The sequence below is a fragment of the Pseudophryne corroboree genome, chromosome 6 (genome assembly GCF_028390025.1).
Source record: "Pseudophryne corroboree isolate aPseCor3 chromosome 6, aPseCor3.hap2, whole genome shotgun sequence".
In the NCBI taxonomy this organism is placed as follows: domain Eukaryota; kingdom Metazoa; phylum Chordata; class Amphibia; order Anura; family Myobatrachidae; genus Pseudophryne; species Pseudophryne corroboree.
The window spans coordinates 122,848,890-122,862,173 of record NC_086449.1 but is presented as its reverse complement, the minus strand read 5'-3'; the positions used below and the strand labels follow the sequence as shown (position 1 = coordinate 122,862,173).

Genomic DNA, 13,284 nt, shown 5'->3' with positions numbered 1-13,284 from the left:
ACCAGCGCTCTGTCAGCGGTCTTCATTCCAGGAGTGGACAACTGGAAAGCAGACTACCTCAGCAGACAAGATGTCCATCCAGGAGAGTGGGGTCTTCATCAAGAGGTCTTTGCAGAAGTGACAAGTCGTTGGGGGGTTCCTCAAGTGGACATGAGGGCGTCTCGCCTCAACAAGAAACTTCAGAGTTATTAATCCAGATCTTCAGGAGTTGCTCATAGAAGATCCTTGGCCTCTTCCTCTTCGGGAGGACCTGTTACAACAGGGGCTGTGAGTGTATCATGACTTACCGCGGCTGCGTTTGACGGCGTGGCGGTTGAATTCAAAATCCAAGCCCGAAAGGGTATTCCCAGTGAAGTCATTCCTACACTACTTTGTGCTAGAAAAGAAGTGACGGCAAAGCATTACCACCGTATTTGGAGAAAATATGTGTCTTGGTGTGAATCCAAGAAGGCTCCTACGGAAGAATTTCCCCTGGGGCGTTCACTCCATTTCCTGCAAGCAGGTGTGGATGTGGGCCTAAAGTTAGGCTCTGTTAAAGTACAGATTTTAGCCTTGTCGATCTTTTTTCAAAAAGAATTGGCCTCCCTTCCAGAAGTTCAGACCTTTGTAAAAGGCGTGCTGCACATCCAACCTCCCTTTGTGCCCCCAGTCGCACCATGGGACCTTAATGTGGTGTTGCAATTCTTGCAGTCACATTGGTTTGAACCTTTGCGCAAGGTTGAGTTAAAATTCCTTACTTGGAAAGTGGTCATGTTGTTGGCCTTGGCGTCTGCAAGGCAAGTGTCTGAGTTGGCGGCTTTGTCTCACAAAAGCCCCTATTTGATTTTCCATGCTGATAGAGCGGAGTTGAGAACTCGTCAGGAATTTCTGCCGAAAGTGGTTTAGTCATTTCATGTTAACCAGCCAATTGTGGTGCCAGTGGCTACTGACGCCTTGGCGGAGTCAAAGTCTCTCGATGTGGTCAGAGCTTTGAAAATCTATGTCGCCAGGACGGCGCAGATTAGGAAAACAGAGACTTTGTTTGTCCTCTGGGCTCCCAACAAGATTGGGGCTCCTGCTTCTAAGAAGACTATTGCACGCTGGATTTGTAATACGATTCAGCAGGCTCATTCTACAGCAGGATTGCCGTTACCGAAATTGGTAAAAGCCCATTCTACAAGAAAGGTTGGCTTATCCTGGGCGGCTGCCCGGGGAGTCCTGGCGTTACAACTTTGCCGAGCTGCTACTTGGTCGGGTTCAAACACCTTTGCAAAGTTTTATAAATTTGATACCCTGGCTGAGGAGGACCTCTTGTTTGGTCAATCAGTGCTGCAAAGTCATCCGCACTCTCCCGCCCGTTCTAGAGCTTTGGTATAATCCCCATGGTTCTTTGAAGCATCCCCAGCATCCTCTAGGATGTATGAGAAAATAGGATTTTGATGCCTACCGGTAAATCCTTTTCTCTTAGTCCGTAGAGGATGCTGGGCGCCCGTCCCAGTGCGGGCTGTATCTGCAGTTTGGTTGTAGTTTCGCTCAGGTTGCGTTGAGTTCAGTCAATCTGTGACTGTTGTTGGTCATGCCGTTGCATGCGTTGTTGTTGTTGAATGCCATGTTGTACGGCGTGTTAGTGGTGTGAGCTGGTATGTATCTCACCTTAGTTTAAAATCATTAAATAAATCCTTTGCCTCAAAATGTCCGTCTCCCTGGGCACAGTTCCTTTAACTGGAGTCTGGAGGAGGGGCATAGGGGGAGGAGCCAGTTCACACCCATTCAAAGTCTTATAGTGTGCCCATGTCTCCTGCGGATCCCGTCTATACCCCATGGTTCTGTGAAGCATTCCCAGCATCCTCTACGGACTAAGAGAAAAGGATTTACCGGTATGTATTAAAATCCTATTATCCGTCCCATTGCGCCACCAAATCAGAGCTAATCCCAATTTGGTCCAACCATGACGGATGTAGTTTCCAAGAAGAATGACCCCTCTGGCATTCAACACTCAGTGATAGTAGTAATTAGGAGTGGTCAGAGACACCCCATGCTTCATAGTGAATATCCGTAATCCTAGGGAGAAGCGAAGGGGAAACTAAGGCCAGGTCGATTCTAGAGAAAGAACCATATGTCCTAGAAAAAACAAGAAAACTGCTGCAGGACCAGGTTATGGGTACGCCATGCATCCACCCAACCCAAACTGTCGACATAGCCTGAAAACTTTGAGAGACCACTGCCAAGTACAGGAGAAGGTTTGAGCCCCCATTTATCAAGGGAGATATCTAGCAGGTTATTACAAACACCCAAGTAGATGACAGGAGCATTTGGAGAGGAAGCCACAAAAATGGCAGCCTTTTGTAAAGCATCATATGAAAAAGGGGGTGCAATGTAAACCGCTAAAATAAAATACTGTTGCAAGTACAGTTTACAGTCAATTAAAACAAATCTGCCTTGGGGATCAGTCTGTACGGATAGTAATTCAAACAATACCGTCGTCTTTATCAATACAGAGACACCCCTCGAGTAAGACGAGTGCGAGGCGTATTACGCCCATCCAACCCATGGTCTACGAAGGGAAAGTAATCTGCTACCCACTAAATGTGTTTCGTCAAGGCAGGCTATGTCTGGACTTAACATGTTAATCACTTTGAGAACCAGGGAACGCTTTACTCTATCATTGAGTCCCCGAACATTCCATGTTAAAATTTGGATAGTAGACATGTATCACATAGGACCAAATACAGTGTAAGGATATTAATACATGAGAAAAATTTAAAAAAAAAGTTTGAGGAGAGACATAGACACATAAACTTACACAATATAAAATATTTAGATGGCCGCGAAGCATGAGTACAAAATCAGCAATAAAACAAAAAAACAAAACCAGCTGCAACAATAAGTGCAAAAACAGTCCCAAACCCAACCTACCCTCCACCCCGTACACCTCCCCTAACTTTGGCATACTTTACTCCCTAAACCAAACCCTAAACCTCCCCAAAAGAAATATACACTACTATATCACAGCAGGCAGAAAAGAGCTAACGTATATCTGAAAAATAAGAAACCAAACACACAGCACCACCAACGCATGGTGTCTCCCCAGGTCAATATGTGTATGTCAGGACAAAATAACAGTTCTATAACCAAACATTCAGTCCGTAGCCATTTGTCGGTCATCTAGTGCATAACCGTCAAGCCAAGCAGCGGCCTCCCGTGGAGTGTTATAGATCCGAGATTCCCCCTCCGCCACCACCCGAAGCCTGGGTGGAAACAACATGGAGTAGGAGAGGTTAAGATCTTGAAGGCATCTCTTAATAGGCATGAATTGAGCCCTGTGTTTTTGTACGTCAGCTGCAAAGTCCGGGTAAGCGGAGATATTTACACCATTGCTAGTGAGTGGGCCCTGAATACATCCGAGTCGAATAACTGTATCCCTAGCTTTATAATGTAAAAACTTCGCAATGAACGTGCACGGAGGGGCTCCAGGTGGTAAAGGTAGAAAATGGATCCTGTGTGCACGTTGAACTGTAAATTGGGGGCTAAAAGAGGCCACACCATACAATTCTTTAAGCCAGGTTTCAAGAAATTCCTCCGGGTGTGAACCCTCTTCCCTCTCCGGGATGCCAACGAACCTGACATTATTCCTACACAGGCGTCCCTCCATGTCCAGTAATTTAGTTTCGGATAGACAAGACTTGCTGAGATAAGGAGGAGACAGTCTGTTTCATAGGACCACTCGCATCTTCCAGCGTAGATACACGGGTCTCGACTTCTCGGATACGTTGCACATCCTGCCTGAGTAGAGATTTCACCACTGCACCTTTTCCATTTTGTCAGACAAACGTTTCTCACTAACCGCAATAGCCTCAATCACTTGTTGGGATAGATGGCGGGGAGGGGGAGCTGGTGCCTGTCTCCATGGAATCATCAGGAGGAGCAGGGTGATCAAACATGGGCAGTGAGGCAGACTGCCTGGCCAATGTTTCAAGCTGCTTGTCAGCAGCATAGCCTCCCTTCACCATGATTTATACGAGAAGCGGGCCAATAAAAAGGGGAATAGATGCAGGTAATCCCAGGATGGGAAAACAAGTTTTCTCAAATGAAAGCACAGCAGCACCAGGTATCAATCAAGCACGGAAACAGACCACCAGGTCTATAGTAGGAAGATATAATATACGACATCTAAGGGGTCAGTATGGAGGCTGATTCAGAGCCCACTTACATTGCACAGTACCTTGGAATTGCATCCAGGAGATCCACACCCCAGGAAGGGTAAGTACAGAGCCATGATCCGGACTAGCAGGCTGAACTTGTAGGCATAGGAGAGAGGGGCACACTTCCACAAGATGGCCGCCACACACTCACTGGGCTCCCACCACACAGGCAGCCAGATGCAGGAGGAGACAGGCTGAGCGGGATCGCGCCAGCGCTGAGGGCCAGCTGCACAGTGATGGGACTGAAAGAGCACCGGCAGCATCACTGGAAGCAGGAGCCGGGTAGGCGGCGGGTGCGCGACCTGAAGTCTGCTGCCGCCATGGAGGAACCTAGAGCTGTAGGCCGTGGATACGGAGCTCAGTGATGCCGCCAGTCAGGAGGGTCAGAGCAGGCTCGCAGAACTCCTGCAGGGGCACAGAGCCTATGGAGACCGAAACGGCGCGGACCGAAGCCTGGACACACCACAGGATTTGATACAGGATGAAGGTGCTGGGGAGCTCCAGACAAATGTGTCCTCCCTTGCTGCCGTGGCCACGCCCCAAAACGATAGATCTGTTTTAAACAGTATTCAGTAATATGTTCTCCTACATACTTGAAATGTATTTGTAGTTGATTATGTACTAATATTGCTTATGTATAACATGTGACTGACTGCTAGTGCGATTGCTGACTTCACTATATTTTCTTGTCAGATTTTTTCTATTCCGAGCCTCATTGCTGGTTTATAGCAGGGCAGGGTTTGTATGTCACTTTAACAAGCTTAAAGTGATTACAGTCACTAATTGTGTAGTACACTGTGTAAGTGTTGATTATTTATCTTGTCTAAGAGCAGCAAAGGTGAGGAAGATACACTCACAGCAACTCGTTTCATGTTTGTCTTGCAAAGCTGTGTTAAACTCTCAGCTCAGTGGATATAGCTGAGTTAATTAAGGCAATGAAAGCTATTCTGTCCTTGCAAGAATCAGCAGAGCCTGTGTTAAAAAACAAGGAACCTGTGTTTAAATGTCCCAAAACAGTTAATACTGAGTTTCCTGGGTAAGATCAGCTGACGGAAATCATGGAAGAGGCTTGGACTACGCCCAGTAAGAAGTTTAGAATTCCTAGGAAATGGAATTCCAATGATCCTTTTTCAGCTGGGGATTGTTTAAAGCGGGAGGTGTCCCTCAAAGTACATACGCATGTGATTCGTTTAGTGCAAAAATCTACATTACCTCTGCTTTTAATATCATTAAATTATGTAACAGATAGGAGAGTGGATGGTTTTTTAAAAAACATTTTTTTCCTGTCTGGGGCAGTCATTATACCAGCCATGGCTTCAGCTTGGATGGCAAAGGCAGTGGCTGCCTGGGCTGATGCTTTTGCGGGGGATCTTTCAATGGCATCTAGAGAGCAAAAATCCCATATAGCACATATAAAACAGGCTGCGATGTTCTTGGAAGTTGCATATGGGTACTACTGCTTCCAGGGCATCAGCTTCAACAATAGCCGCACGCAGAGCAGTTTGGCTACATACGTGGAAAGCTGATTCAGAATATAAGAAGGTTTTGGAATCTTTGCCCTTTTCTGGAGATATTCAAATGCCGCCGTGCCACCCCCTCCCGCCCAGTGACCGCTGCTGCCTGTCAATCAGGCAGGGGTGATCGCTAGGGAACGACGGACTGCGGCGCTGGTGCATACGCAGTTTCGACCCGATCGCTGTGCTACGAACAAATGCAGCGAGCGAGTCGGAATGACACCCATAACGTGTTTGCAGAAGCACGGGTGGCTTATAAATTTGGCAAAATCGTCTCTGGTTCCTTCACAGTGGATGACTCGCTTGGGGGCTGTACTGGATTCAAGCCTTCAAAGAGTATTTTTACCTCTGAACAAGATATCCAAAGTTCAGTCAAGGATTTAGGAGCTGCTACATAGTCAAAGGGTAGGGTTTCATCAGATGATAAAAACGCAGACTTTGGTCCTTACGGTGGAAGTAAGGAGGTCGTTAGCCTGGTGACTACAGACATCACATCTGGACAAAGGGAGACCTTTTTGGATATCAGATTGGGAAATTCTGACAACAGATGCCGGGCTCCAGGGCTGTGGAGCAGTATCAGAAAGGTTTTGTTTCCCGGGGCAATGGACCAAGGAAGAAGGTTGCCTGCCAATAAATATATTTGAATTTCGATCCATATACATGGCACTGATTCAGGCAAAGGACATCCTTCGGAGAAAACCAGTCCACATTTGCTCGGACATTGCAACGGCAGTAGCGTACCTCAACCATCAAGGAGGAACTCGCAGCCAAAAAGTTATGAAGGAGGTAAGTCACACACTAAAGTGGGCAGAACTTTATCATCCATCCTTGTCCACAGTGTTCTTTCCGGGAGTCCTAAACTAGGAAGCGGACTGTCTCAGTCGACACGCCATTCAGGCAAGCGAATTGTCTGTACACCTGGAGGTCTTCCAGATCCTAGTCTACAAGTGGGTGTTGCCAGAGATAGATCTCATGGCATCCCGTCAGAACCACAAAGTTCTCACATACGGGTCAAGAACAAAGGATCCCAGAGTGATCTTTGTGGATGCCCTGTCAGTGAAATGGGACTTTCATCTGGCCTATGTGTTTCCTCCAGTCGCCTTATTACCCAGGGTAGTGAGAAAGATAAAGCAAGGAAAGGGTGATGTGATACTAATAGCTCCGGCTTGGCCTAGAAAACATTGGAACACAGATCTGCAGAGAATGTCGATGGATGCTCCATTCCTGCTCCCTCAACGTCCAGATCTACTGACACAGTGTCCTTGTTATCACAGACATCTGGATCGACTGTCTTTGATGGCGTGGCTCTTGAGACCTTTATCCTGAAGTCAAGAGGATTCTCACAACAGGTAATTCAAACAATGCTCAGAGCAAGGAAACCTTCCTCCGCTCGCATTTATCACCGAATATGGCAAATTTATATTCAATGGTTTAGTGAACGGAAAGTGGACCCTAGGTCTTTTAGCGTTTTTATTGTCTTAGCATTCCTTCAGGCAGGAATGGATAAAGTAAATACAAAATTCTGAAAGTGTTCAAAATATTGCGCCAAACTCAGCCTCTAGATCTACTGTTGATAAGTGACACCCACATTCAAATAGCATATAAGAAGAGAAAATATGACCAATTCCTCCGGCGAGCTTCTTTTATTTGTACATGAGTTGCAATAACCTCAAAAAAGAAGATTGTATAACAATGGCTTCCTTGAGAGTGCAAGTGTCAGCATTGACTGTATGGTTCCAAAAGAAAATTGCCAACTTACACGATGTGCGCATTCAACCTCCTTTTGTTCTTCCTACAGTGCCTTGGGACTTGAGTTTAGTCCTAAAGGCCCTTCAAGTTGCCCCATTTGAACTACTTAATAACGTAGATCTTAAATGGTTGACCGCTAAAGTTCTCTTTCTACTGTCGATGGCGTCAAATAGAAGAGTGTCAGATTTGGGGGCATTATTATGTCGTCCTCCATTTCTGATTTTTTTTTTTTTATCCAGATAGAGTGGATCTCAGAACTAAAACTGGGTATCTTCCCATGGTGCTGTCTAGATTTCACCTTAACAAAGAAATTGTTGTCCCGGCTTTCCAGGTACTGGGCCTTTCTGCAGGAGATGCATCGCTGGACGTGGTCCGTGCCTTAAGGATCTATGTGGATCATACCAGTGCCATCAGAAAGACAGATTCTCTCTTCATTCTCTACGGATTTCACAAGAGAGGATGGCCTGCTGATAAGCAGACACTGGCGAGGTGGCTTTGGATAACAGAAGCATATTCTCATGCTGATCTCCCTGTTCCGGCTAATGTCTTTGCTCACTCTTCTCGTAAGGTAGGTCCATCATGGGCAATACAACGTGGTGCTTCAGCAGAACAGATATGTAAGGCAGCTACATGGTCCATTCCATTAACACATTCATTAGACATTTTGACTTGGATACCTTTGCCTCTCAAGATGCTGAATTTGTGCGAAGTATTCTCCTGTCTATGCAGGAGCGTCCCCACCACTAAATTGCTTTGGGAAATCCCAATGTTATCCTGTGGATAACCTGTGGACCCTACCGGAGAAATATACGTTATGGTAAGAACTTACAGGGATCCCACCCTGACGCACCTGATTTGAGGATCCTTTTACTCACTAACTTCTTCCTTCTTGTACGGAAGGGTGTGCATGTGTGTTTTCGCCTGATTAGGGCTCTACATGATGCTCCTGCCTTGAGCTTTGGAAACCAACTGATTTGCCTGAGCCAGGAGGCGGAGATATATGGACGGGCGCGTTGCATGCTGGGAGACTTTGACCAATTGGTGCAAATCCACTGTTGCTTCATCATATCCCAATGTTATCCTGTGTATTTAGGAGAAATACTGTTATCAACAGTAAGTTCTTACCATAACGTATATATTCTATTAGGGAAGTCCTCAATATCCCAGATACAGAGGCAGAACCTGATGAATAGCTGTTGTTTTTTTTTAAATGTAAAACCAGAATCTACTGCCACATTTCCTGTCTCCAAGAAATTAAACACACTTTTTAAAGAAAAGACAAGATATTTCAAACTGCTAAGCCATTGCTGAATTCCTTCCCTTTCCCTCCTGAGGATAGGAAGGTGTGGGAGAATCCTACGTTTGCGGATACCTCAGTGTCCAGGCTATCACGCAAGATTGTGCTGCCTGTACCTGGTGCTGTCTTCCTAAAAGACCTTGCTGACCGTAAATTTGAGATTGCACTCAAATCCATTTACACTGCAGTAGGAGTCGCACAAAGACCCACCAATGCTTGTGGTTGGATCACAAGGGCCATTGTCAAATGGTCTGGTAATATAATTGTGGGGTTTGACACTATGCCTCAGGATGAGATCCTGACTCTACTGCAACATATCCAGGATGCTGCTAACTTCATGAGTGAGGCAGTCACGGAGATAGGCCTCATTAATGCCCGTTCCACGAATATGGCGGTCTCAGCTTGCAGAGCTCTATGGCTGCGGCAATGGACAGCGGATGCTGATTCCAGAAAGGGTGTGAAGAATCTTCCCTTCACGGGGGATGCCTTGTTTGGGGAGGAACTAATAAGTTGATTTCTTAACCAATGGCAGATAAGTCCACATATCTGACGTCTGCAGCTCTTCCGGCTAGATGGCCTTACCCCGGTCCCTCTCTACAGTCCTTTCATGTGGCCAGATTTAGAGGCAAGGCCATGCATGCCTCAAATGCAGCTAAAGGAAAACGAGGTAGATCTCGCAGACCAGCGGCAGCTGGATCAGTGGCCCAGACTTCCGGACCTTGGTCCACGAAGCCCTCCACATGACTGGTGGCTCCAGTTGCAGGGGGTCTTTATGGTGGGTGCTCGATTGCAATATTTCACCCAGGTTTGGGCGGAGTCTTGCCGGTACTCTTGGGTGAGAGACCTAATATCCCAGGGCTACCGGTTGGAATTTCAGACACTCCCTCCTCACAGATTCTCCATGTCAGGCTTACCAGCTTCACCCATAGCAAGGGTTACCTTGCAAGACACCATTTCAAAATTGCTACAAATAGGGGTTGTTGTCCCAGTACCTCCACCGTTGCACAACAGGGTTTTTTAGCCTTTTTGTGGTACCAAAATTGGATTGTTCGTGTGGCCCATCTTGAACCTCAGCTCTTTGAACCCGTATCTACGTGTGTTCAAATACAGGATGGCTCCCTGAGGGCGGTAGTTTCCGGGCTGGAGGAGGGGGAGTTCCTAGTATCCCTGGATGTCAAGGATGCTTACCTCCATGTCCAAATATGGCCTCCTCATCAGGCTTACCTTCGTTTCGCTATACTGGACCACCAGTTTCAGGCCTTACCCTTTGGTCTCTCCCACAAATCCGATGGTATTTACAAAAGGAATGGCGGAGATGAGGCAATTGCGCAGGATGGGAGTCAACATAGTCCCCTATTTGGATGATCTTCTGATAAAGCCAGTGTCCAAGGAAAGTCTGCTACACATCGACTTACGGACCACAGGTGGGGTGGATCTTAAATTTCCAGAAGTCTTACCTGAATCTGTCACGAATTCAGTTCCTGGGAATGATACTGGACACCGTGTCGCAGAAGGTGTTCCTTCCACTGGACAAAGCCCTCACTATCCAGGCTATGGTCCGCTCTGTGCTCAGACCCCGCAAGGTCTCAGTTCATCTTTGTATCCGCCTACTGGGAAAGATGGTGGCCTCATACGAGGCAATCCCGTAAGGCAAATTCCATGCCTGTCCGTTCCAGCTGGACCTGCTGGATAAGTGGTCAGGATCTCACCTGCGCATGCACCAGAGTATTGCTCTGTTGCCAAAAGCACGGATCTCCCTGTTATGGTGGCTACAAGTATCTAACCTTATGGAGGGTCTGAGTTTCGGTACGCAGCCTTGGACTCTACTGACAACGGATGCCAGCCTCCGTGGTTGGGCTGCTGTGATCGAGGTGGCCCAGTTCCAGGGGAAGTGGTCGAGTCAGGAATCTGCACTCCCAATAAATGTCTTGGAACTCCGGGCAATTTAGAATGCTCTTCTGCAGACTAACTATCTTCTGCGGAATCAAGCCATCCAGGTGCAGTCGGACAACCCCACGGCGGTGGCGTACATAAACCGACAAGGCAGAACAAAAAGCAGGGCTGCAATGCAAGAGGTGTCCAGGATTCTCCTCTGGGCGGAAGCCAATGCTAGGGCCATCTCCGCCTTATTCATTCCAGGCGTGGACAATTGGGAAGCGGACTTCCTCAGCAGGCACAACCTCTATCCGGGGAAATGGGGCCTACATCCTCAGGTGTTTCAACAATTGGTTTACCGGTGGGGCTATCCGCAGATAGACCTGATGGCTTCTTGTCTCAACAAGAGCTTCCGCCGTTACTGTTCCAGAACGAAGGATCCGCAGTCTGTAGCAGTGGACGCTCTGACGGCGCCATGGAATTACCAGTTTGTGCATCAGTTTCCTCCAATACCTCTCATTCCCAGAGTTCTAAATAGACTCAAAATTGAAAGTGTTTGGGCAATTATAATTGCTCCAGATTGGCCTCGACGGGCCTGGTATGCAGACCTTCTGACCATGTCTATGGAGGAACCCTGGCCTCTTCCGCTTCTGAAGGACCTTCAACAAGGACCGTTCGTCTATCCAGACTTACTGCGGCTACATTTGACGGCTTGGAAGTTGAGAGGGAGATTCTAGCCAGAAAAGGTCTCCCATCCAAGGTTATTTCCACTATGGTCGAGGCCCGTAATGGGGTCACATCAAAACATTAACACCGTATCTGGAAGAAATATGTTTCCTGGTGTGAGTATAGAAAATATTCTCCTGCAAAGTTTCAATTTGGCCATTTTCTGCTCTTCCTGCAAGCAGGTGTGGATATGGGCCTAAGATTAGGCTCCATCAAAGTTCAGATTTAGTTTTTCTCCATCTTCTTCCGGAAACATCTGGCGGTACTTCCGATTGTACAGGCATTCTTGAAGGGTGTTCTTTGCATCCAACCACCCTTTGTCCCTCCTACGGCTCCGTGGGAACTTAATGTCGGCTTGACCTTTCTCCATTTGGATTGGTTTGAACCCTTGCACACGGTGTACTTGAAGTATCTTACTTCAAAGACTGTTATGTTGCTGGCTCTAGCCTCTGCTACACAGGTGTCTGAATTGGGGACCTTTATCTTGTAAAAGCCTGTATTTGATTTTTAATGAGGATAGGTCTCAGATCAGGACTCGCACGCAGTTTTTGCAGAAGATGGTTTTGGCCTTTCACATTAATCAATCTATAGTGGTTCCGATACTGTCGGATTCATCGGTTGCTCCAATGTCGTTGGATGTTGTAAGGGCTTTGAGGATTTATGTCAAACGGACAGCTCGTCACAGAGAGTCTGACTCGCTTTTTGTCCTTGATGACGCTAGCAAAATTGGATGTCCTACCTCTAAGCAGTCTATTGTTCGTTGGCTTAGATTGACTATTCAACAAGCCTATTCGTCAGCATTGCTGCTACCGAGTTCTATCCAGACCCACTCTACAAGAACGGTGGGTTCTTCCTGGGCGGCTGCCCGGGGCGGTTCGGCCCTACAGTTGTGCCGTGCAGCTACTTGGTCAGGGTCGAACACGTTCGTGGGTTCTATAGGTTCGACACCTTGGCAAGAAATTACCTTCATTTTGATTAGGCGGTTTTGCAGAGGGTCTCAGCACCCTCCCACCCGTTATAGGAGCTTTGCGACTTTCCTATGGTACTAAGTACATTCCCAGTATAAACTAGGACGTTATAGAAATAGGAATTTAATACCTACTGGTAATTCTTTTTCACATCGTTTTAGTGGATACTGGGCGCTCGCCTCAGTGCTTCGTGTTCCTACTTACCTGGTTGTAAGTTTTCTTGGTTGGGTCTGCTGTTGCTGTCCCTGTTCCATGTTTGGTTAGCGTTGCTATCCTTGTTAAAGTTAGTGTGGCTATCCTCTGTTCTGGTTAGCACTGCGATCTTTTGTCACTGTTGTGTGTTCGTACATTACCTCCCCACTATCTTGTTTTACATTCCTTCTCTCGTGGTATGTCCATCTCCTCTTGCACAGTTTTCCTAGACTGAGTCTGGTAGGAGGGACATAGAGGGAAGGAGCCAGCACACTAATGTTTTCTTAAAATGCCAGGCTCCAATGGACCCGATCTATACCCCATGCTACTAAGTACATTCCCAGTATCCACTACGGATTACGAGAAAAGGAATTACCGGTAGGTATTACATTCCTATTTTCTCTGACGTCCTAAGTGGATGCTGGGGACTCCGTAAGGACCATGGGGATTAGCGGCTCCGCAGGAGACAGGGCACAAAAGTAAAAGCTTTAGGATCAGGTGGTGTGCACTGGCTCCTCCCCCTATGACCCTCCTCCAAGCCTCAGTTAGGTTTTTGTGCCCGGCCGAGAAGGGTGCAATCTAGGTGGCTCTCCTAAACAGCTGCTTAGAGTAAAAGTTTTGTTAGGTTTTTTATTTTCAGTGAGTCCTGCTGGCAACAGGCTCACTGCAACGAGGGACTTAGGGGAGAAGAAGTGAACTCACCTGCGTGCAGGATGGATTGGCTTCTTAGGCTACTGGACACTAGCTCCAGAGGGACGATCACAAGTACAGCCTGGATGGGT

The 13,284-nt window shown here is 47.1% G+C and overlaps 1 protein-coding gene across 6 annotated transcripts in view; it reads left to right on the top strand.

The window, feature by feature from the left end:
* PIWIL2 (piwi like RNA-mediated gene silencing 2) overlaps window positions 1–13,284 on the top strand; it is a 1,076,777-nt gene that overhangs the window by 485,110 nt on the left and 578,383 nt on the right. The gene's annotated exons all lie outside the window — the stretch shown is intronic.